Consider the following 18,508-nt stretch of genomic DNA (forward strand, 5'->3'; position numbering starts at 1 on the left):
CCCTCCTTGTTTGAGAACAGGTCTTTTTGTTCACCTCTGTGTACTCAGGCCAGCTGGCCCGTGAGCTTCTGGAGACTCTTGTTGTCACCTCCCATCTGGCAGTAGGAGCACTGGGATTACAGGTTGCTATCTAGCCCAGCTTTACTTCGTCCTGGGATTTGAGCTCTGGTCCTCATACTTGCTTGGTTAGAGCTTCACCAACTTAGCCCCGTCCTCAGCCCTCTCTTCATTTTTTAAGGTCCGATCTTTTAAAAAAGTTTTAGGAGCCGGGCGGTGGTGGCGCACGCCTTTAATCCCAGCACTTGGGAGGCAGAGGCAGGCAGATTTCTGAGTTCGAGGCCAGCCTGGTCTACAGAGTGAGTTCCAGGACAGCCAGGGCTACACAGAGAAACCCTCGAAAAAAACCAAAAAAGAAAAAAAAAAGTTTTAGGTTATAGGTATTATGTGTTGTTTGTTAAATTTATTCCCAAGTATTGATGCTTTTTGATTTAATGACTATAAAAATTTTATATTAAGTATTATGTTTCTGATATGTAGGTACAATTGATTTTTATATCTGACTTTTATTTCTTGATGTCATATTTTAGTTGTTTGAGAAGGACAGTTTGGTTTCTTTTTGCACTTCCCAGACTGTACATTCATTTTTTTTTTCTTGACTAATGTCACCTGCTTAGGTAGCTAATACAGAGGTGAATCTGTGTCATGAAGTGGACATGCTTACCCATTGGAATTTAGGGAAAAGGCTTTTTTTTTCTTGGATTTAGGATTAAGGAATTTTAAGGATTTAAAGGTTCAGTATTCACTGTTAAATAAGATGTTAACTATAGGTGCTTTGGTAGATGTGGCCTGTTTGATTAAAGAATGTGTTCTAATAGTAGTTTCTGAGGTTTTAAAATTTTAATGATTAATCAGTGAGAGTTGAATCCAGTCTTGTTGGGTTTTTTGTTTGTTTGTTTTTTGTTTGTTTGTTTGTTTGTTTTGGGGGGAGGGTTTGGGTTTTTGGGTTTTTTTTTTTTAATTTTCCTAATTCCCAGCACCATCTGTTAAAGAGACTGTTTTGCTATCACCCCAGAGTATGAGATGCCTATAGCCACAAGAGCTTGTCACTGGCTCCTCTGTTTTAATCTATCAGGCACTTGTCCTGGCTAGTTTTATGTCAGTTTGACACAAGCTAGACCATCTGTAAGGAGGGAACCTTGATTGTGAAAATGCTTCCGTTAGGACATTTTCTTAATTAGTGATTGATTGGTGAGGGCCCAGCCCTCTGTGAGTGATGCTACCCCTGGGCTGTTTGTCCTGGGTTCTGTAAGAAAAACAGGCTGTGTAAGTTTTACAGGTCTGGCAGTAGGAGCCTAGGAACACTATACAACAAAACCCACATAAGAGAGTCACTGGGAAATGTAACTTTAATTTTTCAAACCTTATTTTTAATGATGATTCTTAAACACCTTGTAGCCCACCACCCACCAGAGGTAGTGGAAAAGAAAGGATATGGGGAAGCGGACCTGTTTAGAAAGGTTCTTTGGAGCAACTCCCGTCCATGTTGTGTGGAAACTGGCAGTTCAGTTCACAGGTTAGCAGCGGCATTTCGATCCACTCAGAAACACTTCATGGATATACCAGCAGTCCAGGTCTGTTCCGCACTCCTTTTTGAGTCCCCTTCGCCCGTGAAAGAGACACGTGAGGCAGTGTTCGGGTGGTTACTACAGCGAGGCTTTATTCTTGTATCAGCAGAAGCGGAAAGACCCAAAGCCCGGAAAAGGCACTGCTTATATACACCCTAGAGTGACGTGTTCACTTCTGATTGGCTGTTCACTCATTACCCATAATATGCCCTGGGATGGGCAGTGACTTTGGCGCGCTTTTTGCCTTTTGCACCTGCGCAGTCAGTTGTTTACTAGTGGGAGGACAGGATGCCCGCGCCATCTTGGAATGGCGAATGTTGACATGCTCACTGCAGCTCCCAACATCTCCCCCTATCTATATATTTAAGATGGAACAGCCTATTGCCTATCAAGCGCGGCACCAACTCAGTGAGGGAAAGCAGAGGCCTGATCCCCTGTGCAAAATGAGATATTGTAATGGGTTTACTTCCCATACCCATCTCGATGCCTTTTGAATGGGAAAGGGAGCCTCCACCCTGGAGCGCCACCAGGGGAGGTTTCTTGGCATCAAACCTTTGTGCAATCAGGCATACTTTCGGAAAATCTATCCACACTCATGGAACATTCCCTGTCGAGTACACGCTCATGCGGCTCCCAACATCTCCCCCTATCTATATATTTAAGATGGAACAGCCTATTGCCTATCAAGCGCGGCACCAACTCAGTGAGGGAAAGCAGAGGCCTGATCCCCTGTGAAAAATGAGATATTGTAATGGGTTTACTTCCCATACCCATCTCGATGCCTTTTGACGGGGAAAGGGAGCCTCCACCCTGGGGCACCACCAGGGGAGGTTTCTTGGCATCAAACCTTTGTGTAATCAGGCATACTTTCGGGAAATCTATCCACACTCGTGGAACATTCCCTGTCGAGTACCCACTCGCAAACACCTCTAGATATTCAGGTACCACAGTTATTCAGGCAAGGGCTGGCTAGACTTAGACCTCTCATCGACCCAGTGCAATGGGCTGAACCCTTGGGGTGCATCGACTGAGGGTCTCAGTCATCAGCTACTTTCTTAGCCTAGATAGCCAAATTTCAGGGGGAGATGCTTGCTCAAGGCTAAGAGTGCTTGGGCAATAGCGACCTTGTCACGTTTTTGTTGGGCTCTGAGCTTGCAGACCAATCATAACATGAACACTAATCCACAACATAGGGCTGCACCAAACAGGCCTATCCCCACCCTTTAAGAAAGAAGGAAAAGCAGAGGTAAGCCAAGAAGTAAAATCGCCAGGGGTAACAGGGTCCACTTGTGTTCCGTCAAGGCTCAAGATCCAGATTTGCAATTGCTGCTGCACCTGGTCCAACTCCCCAGTCCAATTCCTTTGTAAATAAGCAGAAAGATTATGGCTTTGAACAAATGCATCATTCACAAATCTCAGAGGTGTAATACAAGATGTGGGGTTGCTGACACGCAGCTCATTTGAACCACATCCGTGAGCTGCTCCACATGGGCTTGGAGCAAATCAACTCTCTGATTGACCAACAGGATGCTTGATGCCAGGTATGCATCCACTTTCTGTAGAGTGGTCAAAGCCTCAGAGGTCTTTTCTGAGATTTGATTAACAACAGTAGCTGCTGTAACTTTATTAACCATGCCTGTGCTGGCTGTCACAGCTGCAGCTGCAGAGATGGTAATAGCAGTGATAATGGCTGCAGTAATGCCAAAGTCTCTTTTATGTCTCAATAATGATGTAGTAGGGAAAGTTTCAGGATCAGCTTCAACTGGGATGGGCACAAAGGTAGGAACGTGCACAACCAAGGCTAGGTCTAGTGATCCATTCCAGCATTGTGCTAAAAAGCATGTAACATTCTTACAATCCAAGATATCAGAATTATTTTGAAAGTTGGATAACATAAAGAAAAATGGGGGGTCCACACACACCGACACCGGTTGTGTAAATGCATTCCTAAACACCTTGTTAATTTTAAAGTTATTCAAATGGCTAGAGATATTAGATCCTGTAGCTGAAACATTTTGTACTTCATGAAATATACCATTCAACAAGACAAAGGCAGATACACCTTTTTAACATTCTAAACAGTGGCTACAACACATAATTTAATTGTGTTGAAGCAGGGTAAACTCAAGAAAATACACATATGATTTAATTACATATACTGTCTTCTCAATAGATGAGGCATCTGTAAATATAGTAAATATAGCAAACATCTTTTCCATGGTCTGCATGCATAGTAAATTTTAGGAAATATAAAAGCATGTATAGAGAAAAACTGTAACATATGATTATCAAATTTGTCTAAAATATCATGTAATAGGCCAAATTTAATAATTCAATAACCAATTTAATTGTTATGTGGAATAAAGAATAAACCTTTTATCTAAAATGATTTTAGGATTTTATCATATAAACTTTATTTGTAAATGAAGAAAGACAAATCCGTATTAATGGTTTCTTTTGTCAAAGGGCTGTTGTGGACATATGAGTAGTAATAACACAAACAGCCAACAATTTTTTATAGTCTATATAATTTATCTGTTGATAACTAACAGCTTACTTTATTTTCAGCAAAGCTATCTATCTTTTATTAGTTAATTGTCAAGGGGAATTAGGACTTGCATCCCTTTGAAAATATCAAACAGGTTTAAATCCTCCTATGGTAAGCTTAAGATGAGGTTTTATCCAATTAATATCTCTAAACAACTTTTAAAAATCACTAAGAGCAAATCAAGATTATAAGTAAACCATTTTCTTTTTGTATGTACACTCACAAGCCAGAAGATGGCGTTAGATCCCCACCACAAAGGGTTGTGAGCCACCACCATGTGGTTGCTGGGAGTTCAGCTTTTATATTTTAAATTAAGTCTAGCCTTTAACGGCTGAGCCATCTCTCTAGCCCCAACTATCTATTTTTATTAGAATTTTCTGTGTCACAATCTGATTAGGATATAACAGAGGTCTCAAATATTGAAAGACACTGTCTTTGAATCTTTTTTGGAGCAACAAGTACTCTAAAAAAAATTTTTTTTAAAGCTCATTATATTGGAGCAAAGGCTTGCGGGAAAAAACGTCTTTAGAGAAATCCACTAATAAAGTATCACACAATGAATAATATACACTAAAAGATTTAACCTCTTAATTTTTTGTATTAAAGCAACAACAATATTTATATATATAAAATGTAAAACAATTAACCATTTTCAGAAGCAATTATTTCTAACAAATATCGCTTCATGGGCTCTTAAAAATTATGAATAAATTTACTGACTGTAAACCTCTCACCTTTACCAGAAATGTAAAGGGATGGTATAAAAACATCTTTTATATCTATAATAATTCTATAAGCATTTACTGAAATGGCAGCTGGAGTAGGCAAGTTAGGCTGTACAAATCTTAAATTTGAACTTTATTTTGGATTAATTTAATAACCAATCTTTTTTAGTCTAATGAATATATCTGATAAAAGCCAACCTTATTCTCTAATAATTGTTACATATATTAGAGGAATCCAAAGCATCTCATTTTTAACAACTTTGAATATAAAGGAATTAAAACAATTTGAACAATATTTTATCAGCAGGTACAGTTATACTCATGGAGGGAAGTAGGCATAATTTTAATTTCTCCAGCATAATCATAACTTTTAGCCCACAGACTGTTGTAAATTCTTTGGGTCTTAGATTTATCCCTCTTCTCACGAGAAACAATGAAGACAAAAGATGAATTCTGGTAAACACATTTCTAGGACCTGGTCGTGAAGACCCAGAACAAAAGGGATGCTTAGCACCTGGGCTTCTGCAGCTCAGTCTGCATTGTCTTAATTCAAATGTAAATGCGCTTAACCTCCCTTCGGCCTGTTCTCTGAGGCTTGGCTAGGCCTGAACTGTGCGATTTTGACTTTAACTTTAACTTTAAACCTTAAATTTAAACTGTAAACTTTAAAAGACACGTGTTGTATCTTTTCTCTATAAACATAGGCAAATCAAAATGTTCAAACTCTCGGTTGAACTACCAACTGTAGCCAATGGAATATTGGCAGTTTAACTATGTTTTTAAGCCTCTTTTGTAATATTAGAGTATAATCATATTTTGAGAAACAAAACCAATCTTTAACAATGTAAGCAATCTATTTTCTCTCAAATCAACACCAAGTAGATTACCTTTATGTTGTAAAGTTTTGCTGCCACAAAAAGTGTAAAATTTAATGGAAAACTTGTAGCATTATATAACTCAGGCTGCTGGCGGATGCGCAGTGAGGACGGGGCAACCAAGTAACACTCAATAGCTGTAAACAACGGCAGCACTGCAGAATTTGAATGTACTGGCATGCGAACAGGCCAAGATCTAACTATGGCCCATAGTAGTATACTTATCCCCAAATCGAACGTCAGTATCAGAAGAATCAGAGCCGTCATCTTGCAATCTAGCTTCATTCTTCACAATCTGCACCAGCCGCGTAGGGACCCAAATTGGATTGTCTTCACCTGTGGAATAAACACAAACAGCTCCCCTCCCCGGCCATGGTGGGGGCCTATCGCGTCCCTGACCTTGGAGAAGGGCCACAGCCTTTTCTAAGTTTGCTGCTGCAAGTCCTGCCTTAGTGAGGAGCCTCCCAGGCCATAACAGGCTCTCAGCCAGTCTTGTAGCCCCTTGTTCCTACGAGGGACAATGGCTGCACGGCATTCAGCTGTGGCATTTTCAGAGATCATCTGTTCTATCCCTGGCATTGCTTGCTCTGGTTCCCCAAAGATTCTGCCATAAAGGAGGGTCCTTTTGTCCTCCACTCTCTCTCCACCAGCCGGTGGAGGGTCCTTAACCTTAACAGGCTCTGCAGTAGCCCTTGTTTCTTTTGAGTACTCTTTTCTTTCTCCAGGCTCTTTGGCCTTATCTGTTTCTCCAGGCTCTTTGGCCTGATCCCCAGGCTCTTTGGCCTGATGCCAGCTAACACGCTCTGTTTCTGGTATGCTAGGGTGGCCCTCTCCTGAAACCTCCTGACTTGCACTAATAGCTGAAAGCAAAAGCAACGCAAACAAGAGGCTAGCTAGTGGAGCGGCGGTGGTGAGTGAAAGTCTGCTCGCAACGAAGGCTTCCACCCCAGGCATATCTCTCAGAGACGTACCTCGTTCCTGTAGTCTTTTAACCCGCCCCAAAACTTGGGGGGTCTCCGCTGCACCTTGAAATTCCCGGGTTTCGGCACCAGATGTTCCGCGCCCCTTTTTGCATCCCCTTCGCCCGCGAAAGAGACACGTGAGGCAGTGTTCAGGTGGTTACTACAGCGAGGCTTTATTCTTGTATCAGCAGAAGCGGAAAGACCCAAAGCCCGGAAAAGGCACTGCTTATATACACCCTAGAGTGACGTGTTCACTTCTGATTGGCTGTTCACTCATTACCCATAATACGCCCTGGGATGGGCAGTGACTTTGGCGCACTTTTTGCCTTTTGCACCTGCGCAGTCAGTTGTTTACTAATGGGAGGACAGGATGCCCGCGCCATCTTGTAATGGCGAATGTTGTCACGCTCATGCGGCTCCCAACACAGGTCAGTAGAGTTGGGATAGCAAACACAAATCAGCAGTGGTGACACAGCCTAGCAGAGACAGTTAGGCCTTAGCCTTGGCTCTAGTCAGCGGGAAGGACTCAGAGGAACACCAGAAGAAGTTCTAGGCTATGTCTCTCTCAGGGAAGCAAAGATCAGTGAAGACTCGAGACCCACAACCATTGACAGCTAGCTGACAGCAAGCTAAGCTCTCTCTCCACCACTCCATGCAATCCTGTTTATACCCTGCAAACGTCAAGTGTTTTCCACATGCCTTGCCTCAGCACAGGTCTTACCTTAGCACAGGTCTTACCTTAGCACGTGCGTCCAATCAGCCCAAGTCCTAGGAAGCAGCAAGAAACTGCAATACAGCACCAGAAACTTTCTGATGTGTTTCTTTCTATGTAGTCCTGACAAAACTACGAAATGCAAGGCAGACTAAACATATGTGTTGTTAGCAAAGAATCCTCCATCGTGTGTCCTTTCATGTGCTTGCTATAGCAGAACATACTTAACCTGTGTCTGCTTCAGTGAAACATTCTTTCATGAGTCAGCCTTAGCCTTTCACCTGTGTCCACTTTAATGATACGTTCCTTCACGTGTTTGCCCCAGCAAAAACACCATCCAGCCGACTTTCCAAAGAACCCTTAAGTTTCCACTTCAGGGAAAAGGGCACAGGAGAGTGGTTACCTCTGCTTAGGTGAGAAGCAACAGGGAACTGAGCAGGAGGCAGGCTTTATATAGGGTTTCTTGATTTCTACGTTTGGGATTGGTGGGATTTCAAGCCAAGCCCAGGAATTGGTAGGTTTTTGGGCTCAGGGATTGGTGGGTTTGGTAGGTTTGGTAGGTTCTCAAACCTGTAGTGGGTTTAAACTTCTTGCAGTACAGGCTGAGCAAGCCAGTAAGCAGTACCCCTCCATGGCCTCTGCATCTGCTCCTAACTCCCAGGTTTCTGCCTGTGAGTTCCTGACTTGGTTTCTTTCAGTGATAAACTACTATGTGGAAGTGTAAGCCAGATAAATTCTTTTCTCCCCAACTTGTTTTTTGGTCATGGTGTTTTATCATAACAATAGAAATCCTAACTAAATCAGCACTGTAGCATAATTTAAAGTAAGACACTTTGATGCTTGCAGCATTGATTTTTGTTGAAGAGTGTTTGTCCATGTCTGACATGTGAATGTTAACATTATCCTTTGTATTACAAAACAAAAGTTTTCAATTTTAATGAAATTCTAATCACTGTCTACTTTAATGGATTATGTTTTTGGTGTTGGTGTATAATTGATTTTTCAACTATTAAAGCAGTTCCTGGTATGGAGACTATAGAGTAGGATCATCTTTCAAGATGTTTTTCTCTTCAATTAATCAATATTTTGTTAGCTAGTTTTACATCTGTATTGATGGTGAGTGTTGACCCACAATTTTTTTTTATCATTTTTTATCATTTTCAGGCATGGTTCAGGCGTAGGGTTGTGGTGAATTTAAGTAAGGAGTTGAGTAAGTGTTTTTGTTTCCCAGTGTTTAGAAACTGCTTTTTTCCTTAAATGTTTGATGGAGTTTAATAATGCAGCTGTCTGAACTTGGGTTTTTAGTACTCATAATTGATTAACACTTAATGGTTTTAGAGTTATCTAGTCAGCTTTTTCGGTTTCAGTTGTCAGCTTCAGTATGGTTTGCTTTTCATGGATTATGTCTGCTAACATTTAATTTTCATTTTATTGTTGTGAGGTTGCTTATAATATTCCTTAATATTTTTGCTTCTTGTAGAGTCTGAGGTGAGGCTCTTTCTTTCATGTACATAGTGCATGCTTAATTTTTCTTGAGTATTATTAGAGGTTTCTTAATGCAATTAAACACCAAAGCTACTTTTATCTGTGTGGGTTGTCTCTCTATGTGTATACACACACTCATGTGCATGTTGTGTGTGCATTGCATGTGAGTGTGCATATATGAAGAGCCCAGAGCAAGAATTGGTTTCCTTCTTTTCATTATTGCCTTGAGATGGTCTATGGTCTCTCACAAAACTGGAAGTTCACCTTTGTGCTAAGTTTGCTGACCAGCTAGCACATGGATGAACCTACCTGCATTTGTTCTATAACACTGAGGTTTCATGCAGGTGCCCGTGCCTTGCTTTTTTTTTTTTTTTTTAACTGAGCGCCAGGGATTCAAACTCAGCCCCTCAAGCTTGCATAGCAAGTTTGCTTACTCAGGGAGCCATCTCTTCAGCTCCTGTCTAAAGTGGTTTTTTTTTTGTTTTTTTGTTTTTTTTTCACTGAACATCTGTTTTTACCTTTATGATTTTTTTCTTTGGATTTAGTTTCCTCATTTGTTTTCTACCTTTTCAAGGTAGAAACCTATATCTTTGCCTCTTTGTCATTCCAATGTAAACACAGAAACATAGATCTTGCTTTTAATGGTGATGATTAGGTTCGTTTCAGAGATTATTTTTTATTATCATTGATTTTAAAATATTACTTAAATATCTGTTTCAGAAGTTGATATTATTCTTTGTTTTAAAAGTTTGGTTGTTTGAATTGTTTTGATAGTGAGATAATATGCTTTTGATTTTTTTCACTTTCAAAATTTGCTTATGATCAGAACGTTAACTGTTTCTAATGAACACTTTAAATGCCCTTAAAAATAATGTAGAATAACATTTATTTCTCCCAGTGTTTTACTAATGTCAGTGAAATTGAGATGGTCAGTACCATTATTAAGATTTTCCATAATTTACTGATTGTTGTTTAGTTGTGTCAGTGACTAAGGGGATGTTTATTCCCCCTCAGAGTTGTATATATTTTCTTATTTTGAAAACTGTTACAGTAGGAACATACACATTCAGTATTCAGTAGCTGTGTTATTCTGATGCTCATCATTATGGCCTGCTGTTTTATGTAAGGTGACTTTTCCTATCTTGAACTTTGATTCCTCCTGTTAGTCAGCTTTCCTATGGTTTGAAGCCTTTTCTCCTACAGTTGTATTTAAAGTGAACCTTTGTGGGTGCATCTAGTTAGGTATTGCATTTTTTAATACATTCTAATATCTGTACTTTTATTGGACTGCTTAGATTATGAGTGTGAAAGTTAGAAAGCTGGAATTAGAATTAATTAATTGCAGTTTACAGATGTGGTACTTTTAGTACACTTCCTCTATTATGCATGTTTGGCACCTCCAACTGAGCATCAGTATCATCCCAAATGTGATATTTTATATAAACCTAAGGTAGTAATGAAACTTACTACAAATACAGAGACAATGCACTAGTAAGTATATATGTAGACATAGTTAACATATACAGGCAACTACAGAAGATTGTAGAAGAGAAGAACACTTATAATAAATGAGTTAAGACCATTATTAGACAGTTCATATATATGCTAATTATCTGATAGGGTAGTTGCAAAGGTTGTGTTGAAAGACAAGCATTTCTAAAGCTGGTATGGTAGCACATATGTGTAGTCTCAACTATTCAGGAGGCTGAGTCTGGCCAATTGCTTCTGCCTAAGAATTTTCCCTGAGTCTGGTCAATAAAGCAGCAGACTGCTCCCTTCAAAAAATGAACAAACACACAAGCCCACTCTAAGAAGAATCATTAGAAAACTTATAGTAAGAGAAGTGATATGCCTACTATATCTGCAGCCTCAAGAATTAGCTCATGAAGAAGTAAAGGATGGACTTGCATACACATATTTTATTCTTTACTAAAGACAGTAGCTTCAGCCAATGTGGATAGAAAAAATTCAGTAGATAATTTAGAATACAGGATAGCTATTTGGAAATATCCTTTTCTAGAGCAAATTGAAATTCATACCATATGCTAGGGCAGAATACAAATAGATGAATGGTAGTATAATAAATGGGACAAATATAACCCAGATATCTATTGATATGCAACTGCTTGAATAAATTGTGGTTAAGCACAGACCTTGCTGTGAGACCCACAGCCAAACACTAGGTGGAGCTCAAGGGATTCTGCGGAAGAGGAGGAGGAAGAATTGTAGAAGCCAGAGGGGTCAAGGACACCACAAGAAACTGGCCCACAGCATCAACTGACCAGGGCTCATATGGGCTCACAGAGACTGAACTGACAATCAGGGAGCCTATGTGGTTCCGACCTAGGCCTGTATGTTATAGTTGTGTAGCCTGGTCTTCTTGTGGGACTCATAACAGTAGGGGCAGGGGTGGTCTTTGACTCTTTTGCCTGCTTTTGGGTCCATTTTCCTCCTACAAGGTTGCTTCATTCAGCCCTAATATGAAAGGATGTATCTAGATTTACACAGTACCATAATATCCTGTGTTTGGTTGGTATTCCTGGGAGGCCTGCCCTTTCTTAAAGGGAAATGGAGAAGTGGATCTGGAGAAGAGGGGTGGTGGGGGGAGGGACTGGGAGGAGAGGAAAGAGGGGAAACTGTAGTAGGCATGTAATATATGAGAGAAAACAAAACAGAACAAAAACCTTGCAGTATTAAGTAGAGAGATCTCTGGGGTACATTATGAAGTGGATAATATAGGTAGGAAATGTTTTTGCTACTTGTGTTTCCATCAGGTAGCATAGGGAGAGATTAGGAGTAGATGGGCCAGGATAAGCAGGAGTGATCGTGACACTCACACGGGATTTGTTTAACTTTTGCTTTGAGTTTTCTTCCTTTTATTAAGTTATTTTATTTATTTACATTCTAGTAATTGCCTCCCCTTAGTCCCCCTTCCCACAGTTCCTTATCCCATTCCTTCTCCCCCTTGCCTCCAAGAGGGTACTACCCCTAATTAGGCCTCTCCCTTCCCTGGGGGCTCAAGTCTCTTGAGGATTAAGCACATCTTCTCCCATTGTGGCAGACCAGGCAGACCTCTGCTATATATGTGCCAGAGGCCTTGGACTGGCCTGTGTATGCTCCTGGTTGGTGGCTCAGTCTCTGGGAGCTCCCTGGAGTCTGGGTTAGTTGAGTTTGCTAGTCTTCCTATAGGGTTGCTCTCCCTTTCAGCTTCTTCAGTTCTCTCCTAATTCAACCTTAGGGGTCCCGACTTCAGTCCAATGGTTGGGTATAAGTATCTGCCTCTGTCTCAGTCAGCTGCTGGTAGAGCCTCTCAGAGGACAGCCATGCCAGGCTCCTGTCTGTAAGCACATCGTAGCATCAGTAATAGTGCCAGGCCTTGGTATCCCTCCCACCCCACCCTGATGAGATGGATCCCAACTTGGGCTGGTCACTGGACCACCTTTCCTTCAGTCTCTTCTCTATTTTTGTCCCTGCAGTTCTTTTAGACGGGAACAGTTCTAGGTCAAAAATTTTGACTGTGGAAAGTATTTATTAGGAACAGTTCACATTCTGACCATAAACAAATTTTGAAATTGGAGAAAAATCCTCCCCATTTGATCCTCTATTTCCTGTCTATCCCTTATCCATCTGTAATAGAATTATTTTTCCTTCCTAGGGAGACCCCCCTCCCTATTCTCTTACTTTCTTCCTAATCTCTGTGGCTGTACAGATTGTAGCTTGCTTATCAAAAACTTATAGCTAACATCACATAAAAAGCTAATATATACCGTATTTGTCTTTCTGGGTTTGGGTTACCTCATTCAGGATGAATTCTCCCCGTAGTTCCATTCATTTCCCTGCTGATCTCTTGAATTCATTTTCTTAACAGCTGAGTAATACTCCATTGTGTAAATGTACCACATTTTCTGTATTTCTTCATCCACTGACAGATTATCTAGGCAGTTTCCAGTTTCTGGCCATCATGAATAGATTAGCAATGAGCATGGTTGAGCAAGTATGTCTCTGTGATAGAATGAAGCATACCTTGGGTATATGCCCGAGAATGATTTAGCTGGATCTTGGGGGAGATAATTCCCATCTTTCTGAGGACCTGCCACACTGATTTCCACAGTGGCTATACAAGTTTGTCCTCCCACCAGCAATGGAGGGGTGTTCTGACTCCACATCCTCACCAGCACAGCTGTCTTTTGTTTTATTGTTCTTAGCTACTATGACTGGTGTAAGATGAAATTTCAGAGTAGTTTTGATTTGCATTTCCTTGATGACTAAGGGCGTTGAGCATTTCTTTAAATGCTTCTCAGCCATTTGCAATTCCCCCTTTGAGAATTCTGTTTATATGTATATATGTACCTCATTTTAAAAAATTGGGTTGTTTTCTAGATGTCTAGATTTTAAAATTCTTTATATATTTTCAATATTTGCCCTATATCAGATGTGTAGGTGGTAAAAATCTTTTCCAGTTCTGTAAGCTGCCACTTGGTCTGAATGATGGTGTCTTTTGCTGTACAGAAGCTTTTCAGTTTCATGAGGCTCGGTTTACTAATTGTTGTCTCAGTGCCTGTGCTATTGGTGTTCTGTTCAGAAAGCCTCTCCTGTGCCAGTGAGTTCAGAATTATTCCCCATATTACTGTCTGTCAGATTCAATGAATGTTCTTTGTTGATGTCCTTCTTTGCAGTTGAGTTCTTTGCAGGTGATAGGTGTGGATCTACCATCCAGTTTATCAAGCACTATTTGGTAAAGATGCTGTCTTTTTAAAACCATTGTGTATTTCAGGCTTCTTTATCAAAAATTAGATGTCCATAGGTGTGTGGATTTATTTCTGGGTTTTCAATGTAATTCCGTTGATCAGTGTGTTAGCTTTTGTGCCAATATATTACTATAGCTCGTTGAGATCAGGGATGGTAATACCTCCAGCAGTCCTTTTATTATCCAGGATTGAATATGTGTGTTTCCATATAAAGCTGAAAATTGTCCTTTCAAATTCTGTGAACCATCGTGTTGGAATTTTAATGGGGATAGTATTGAATCTTTAGATTATTTTTGGTAGAATGGCCATATTTACTTCATTAATCCTGCTGATCCATAAGCATGACACCCTCTCCATCTTCTGCTATCTTCTTCAGTTTCTTTCCTCAGTATCTTAAAGGTTTTATTTTTTAATTTTTTTAATTTTTTTATTTTGTTTATTTTATTTATTTTATTTGTTTTATTATTTTTATTTTTTACTTGCTTGGTTATAATTACCTCAAGAAGACTTTTTTTTTTTTGAGGATATTGGAAAAGGTATTGTTTTCCTGATTTCTTTCCCAGTCCATTTGTCGTTTGTATATATGAAGGCGTATATACAATTTTTTGTACTTGATACTTTGCTGAAAGTGTTTATGAGCAGGTGGAATTTTTAGGGCACTTATGTATAAAATCGTATCACCTACAAATAAAGATACTTTGACTCCTTCCTTTTCCGTTTGTTTTTCTTGTGTAAAAACACCATCAATGACAGTTAGGACATATATTTCCACTAGAGCCAAACCATCCTACTGTAGTAGCCTTGAGAAATGCAGTACAGCTGAGGAGAGGGCAGGATAAATCTGCTAATGAAATCTATGAAATCACAAATAGTGCAATGAATGAAAACTGTTCAAGACATGAAAGTGGAAATGGAATCAAGAGACAAAACCTAAGCTGAGGGGAATCTGGAAATGAAAAATGTAGGAACTCAGACAGGAACCTCAGAGGCAAGTCTCACCAACAGAATTTAAGACATGGAAGAGAGAATCTCAGGCATTGAAGACAAAATAGAAGAATGGATGCCTCGGTCAGTGTTAGATCTGAAAAAGTCCAGGTACAAAACTCCAGGAAATCTGGGACATTATGAAAAGACAAAGTTTATGAATAATAGAAATAGAGGCAGGAGAAGAAACCTAGGTCAAGGGCACAGAAAATACTTTCAGCAAAATCATAGAAGAGTTTCCTAATCTAAATAAGGTGGTATTTGTCAAGGTTACAAGAAGCACACAGAACACCAAATAGACTGGACCAGAAAAATTTCCCATGACACTCAATAATCAAAACATTAAACATACAGAACAAAGAAAGAATATTACATTTTTTTAAAAAGTCACTATAAATCTGAAATGTGTTCATCTAACAAGTTATCTTTAAATTTTATTAAGTATTATCTATAAAGACTCTTGTGGAGAAGTGAAACACTCTCTCGTTCCTGCTCCCCCCACCCGTGCGTGTGTGTGTGTGTGTGTGTGTGTGTGATTGATTGTGATGCATGTATATTCAGAATTCAGATGAGTGTCTGGGGATGTATATCTTCCTTGGTTACTTTGCACCTCACCACATGAGATGGGTCTCTCACTGATCCTGTTGATTTAATGAATCGTGTGCCCAGTTTTCACCTCCCCAGCTGTGGGATTACAGATGTTTGTGATGTGTTTGGGTTTCTCAACGCAGGTCCTCATGATTGCATGGGAAGCCTTTACCTAGTAGTCATCTCTCCAGGCATCTCTCCTTTTGCTGGAACTAGAGATTGAATCCTGGGTCTTGCTTATGCTAGGCACTGCTCTACGTCAATGGACCTGTTTTTGTCTTTTAATTTTGTGACATGGTTTACTTAAGTTCCTGGAGCTGGCTTTTTAAATGCAGTGTATGGGCTATGCTAGCTTTGAACTTGCAATCCTTCTGTCTTGTACTACTGAAGAGCTGGGACTATAGGCTGCCTTTTCATTGCACCAGTCTCAGAAATTAGTAAGTAAGGCAGGTAAACAACCAAGACTTAGAAATGTTTCTTTTTTGAATGGGAAACCTCTTTATGAAACAATTATTTAGTACTCCATATTTAGAGTTATTTTCTGTAAAAAAGAACTCTGTTCCTTACAAGATCAACTCAACTTATGTGTATAAGGTTTGGTCCAGTCCAGAGCTCTGCTCCAGAAATCCCATTAGTCATTATGTAAGTTCTTGAATAGTATCTGGACTGAAAGAAACTGAGCTGAGAACAAAGCCATGAGTTTCTGGTATTCACCTTTAATTTCAGCTGAGGAAAGGAAGCTGAGGCAAGAGAGTTTGAGGACAGCTGACTGACTACATTCTGAGACTGTCTGTTGGTGGGGATGGTAGATGGGGATCAGGTATTCCCATTTCCATCACCGTGTTAATCCAGCATGTCATATTTAAGTAAAAATGCTTGGAAAGCTGGTTTGGAGGCTATGGTAGGCCCAGACTTTTCCCAGGACTGGTGCATTCTAACTAGGATGTCCAATTTTTACTGTAGAGTAGCTGCTTTCTCAGAGATACCTTTATTACCCAGTCTGTTTCCTAGAGCAGTTAGCCAGTCATCAAGAGGTTGCCAATGGTATGTATGGCCTCTTGACAGTTTGGAGATGTCAGATACTTCGGATTTGGGCTACAAGAAGTCACCATACACAAAAGAGGCTTCATCTGCCAGTCCATTCTTATAAATAAGAACTGTGAATTTTGTATTAGAAGGGGTGCTGTAGATACTATCGCCACAAAGTAGTGTAGCTAGACCTTGCTGTACTCACAAGTGCCTTTCTACCTTCATCCTAAGGGATGTTGTGAACCATTGAAATGGTGCTTATATGTGATATAAATAACTAAGTCTGCATACTGTATAAATAAAAAAGTTTATTCATTTTTTTTTTAACTAGGCAAAGAATTTGATTAACCTTTTTCAAACTTTATTCCCAGGCTTCTTCAGCTTAATTTGCCGCAAAGAATGAATTAGATATAAGTGAAAACTGAAAAGAGCTGCACTGTCCAGGGGCTTGGGCTTAAAAATATAAAAGATCTAGATTTTATCAGATCTATAATAAACAAAAAAAATTTTTTTTAAAGCAGTCATGATATAAAATAGCAGCTCCTGTAACTTCTGCAAATGACACCTTCTTCAGAAGTTGCTTCAGTGCAGTTTGTCTCATTCTTAGAAGCCTCATCAGCATTCTCCACCATCTGGAACTCCATCATCATCATCCTCTCCACAGCAAGTGGTGCTTCTCCAGCCACAGATTGTTCGGGCAGAGCTTCAGCCAGTCTCCTGGTTTAGGATGCTGGGAAACATTTCTGTCAGCTGCTTTGTCTCAGCATGGCCTGTAATGGTGAAGGTGTTTGCTGCCAGAGATGCCTGAACTTTAGGGTTGTTAAAATGGATAAATTGGTTTGTAAACATGTTCACCTCTTCAATACCAGAGATATTGTTTACCCCTAACTTCTTTAAGGAGAACTGCAGTTTTATTGTCTGCTGTTGCTGTTCTGTGAACCACCTTCTTCTTTCTACAAGCAGTTTCTTTCCCACCAGTGCACACTTGTGCCTGCAGTTTGGCGAGTTTTTCCTGGTTCATGATCGTTTCTTTCATCTCGTCAGAGTGGAAATGGGACCACACAGAGAACTAAGGTTCATGCTCAGGGGGTCTCGGGCAGACCAACTGAGATAAGGTGCCCCAAAAGTTTATTTTTAGCTTATAGTTTGGAGGCTAAAAATCTAAGATTTGTTCAGTTTCTGGTAGTAAGTTTTTTGGGATGTGTCATAGCATAGCAGAAAAGTGTAATGGAAAAATAGCCATATGTGGAAACCACGTGTGTGTGTGTGTGTGTGTGTGTGTAGTGGCCTAGCTGTATAGTAACCCACTAAGGAGAGAAACAACTCTCTATAAGACCATCATTCATCTCTTCTATAGGTGGCGCCCATTGCCTCAGAAGTCATAATGAGATATCACTTTATTTATAAGGGCTATTACTCAAATGACAATTTACAGTGGATATAGGGAAAGGAGATGCCTTTGACATTTGTTCAGTAATGTAGCCATTACTGAAAACAATGTGAAGGTTCCTCAAAGAAACCAAACATAAAATTAGAAGTGAAATTGTCATATTATCCAGTAATTCCAGTGGATATTTATCTAAAGGAAATGGCAACAACATGCTACAGAGTTGCCTGCATTACAGTGTTTATTGCAACACGTTCACAGTAGTTAAGATCTGGAATCAGCTGATGGATGAATGATTAAAGAAAATGTGATACACACATACAAGTGGGACATCATTCAGACACAAGAATAATGAAATGTCATTTCTGGCAACATGGGTGCAACTGGAGGACATTGTGCTTGGTAAAATACATCAGGCACAACAAAGCTGTTCTTATTTGTGAAAGCTAAAATGGTTCAAGTTCATAGAATGGGAAGAAGATGGGGAAAGAGGAGAGGGAAAGGGAAGATATAGTGGTCACTAAAATGGGAGAATGGGAGGAGGGTAGAGAAAGGTTAGCTTAGATAATGAGAACCCAAAGATGGTTGGGTAGGGTCAAGTCTGTACTGCATTAGGGTGACTGTAGTCCTCCACAATTCACCATGTGTTTCAAAAGCACTGACACAGAAGTGGTGGGTGTCACAGGTCTTAGAAACACCAGTTGAACCAGTGCTAACATTTACTAGTGCTTAGGTATGCTGTTTTTTGTTTCTTTGTTGCTGTTGCTTATGGGTTTCATAATCTGTGACCACTGTAAATCTGCTTATTAGACTTGGAAGAACACACACACACACACACAC

At 40.0% G+C, this 18,508-nt stretch overlaps 1 protein-coding gene and 1 pseudogene across 19 annotated transcripts in view; one reads left to right on the forward strand and one right to left on the reverse strand.

The window, feature by feature from the left end:
- Cdc42bpa (CDC42 binding protein kinase alpha) overlaps positions 1-18,508 on the forward strand; it is a 217,834-nt gene that overhangs the window by 47,590 nt on the left and 151,736 nt on the right. The gene's annotated exons all lie outside the window — the stretch shown is intronic.
- LOC117721679 (transcription factor BTF3 pseudogene) lies at positions 16,803-17,317 on the reverse strand (annotated as a pseudogene).

The sequence above is a fragment of the Arvicanthis niloticus genome, chromosome 16 (assembly GCF_011762505.2).
Source record: "Arvicanthis niloticus isolate mArvNil1 chromosome 16, mArvNil1.pat.X, whole genome shotgun sequence".
NCBI classification, from domain to species: Eukaryota; Metazoa; Chordata; class Mammalia; order Rodentia; family Muridae; genus Arvicanthis; species Arvicanthis niloticus.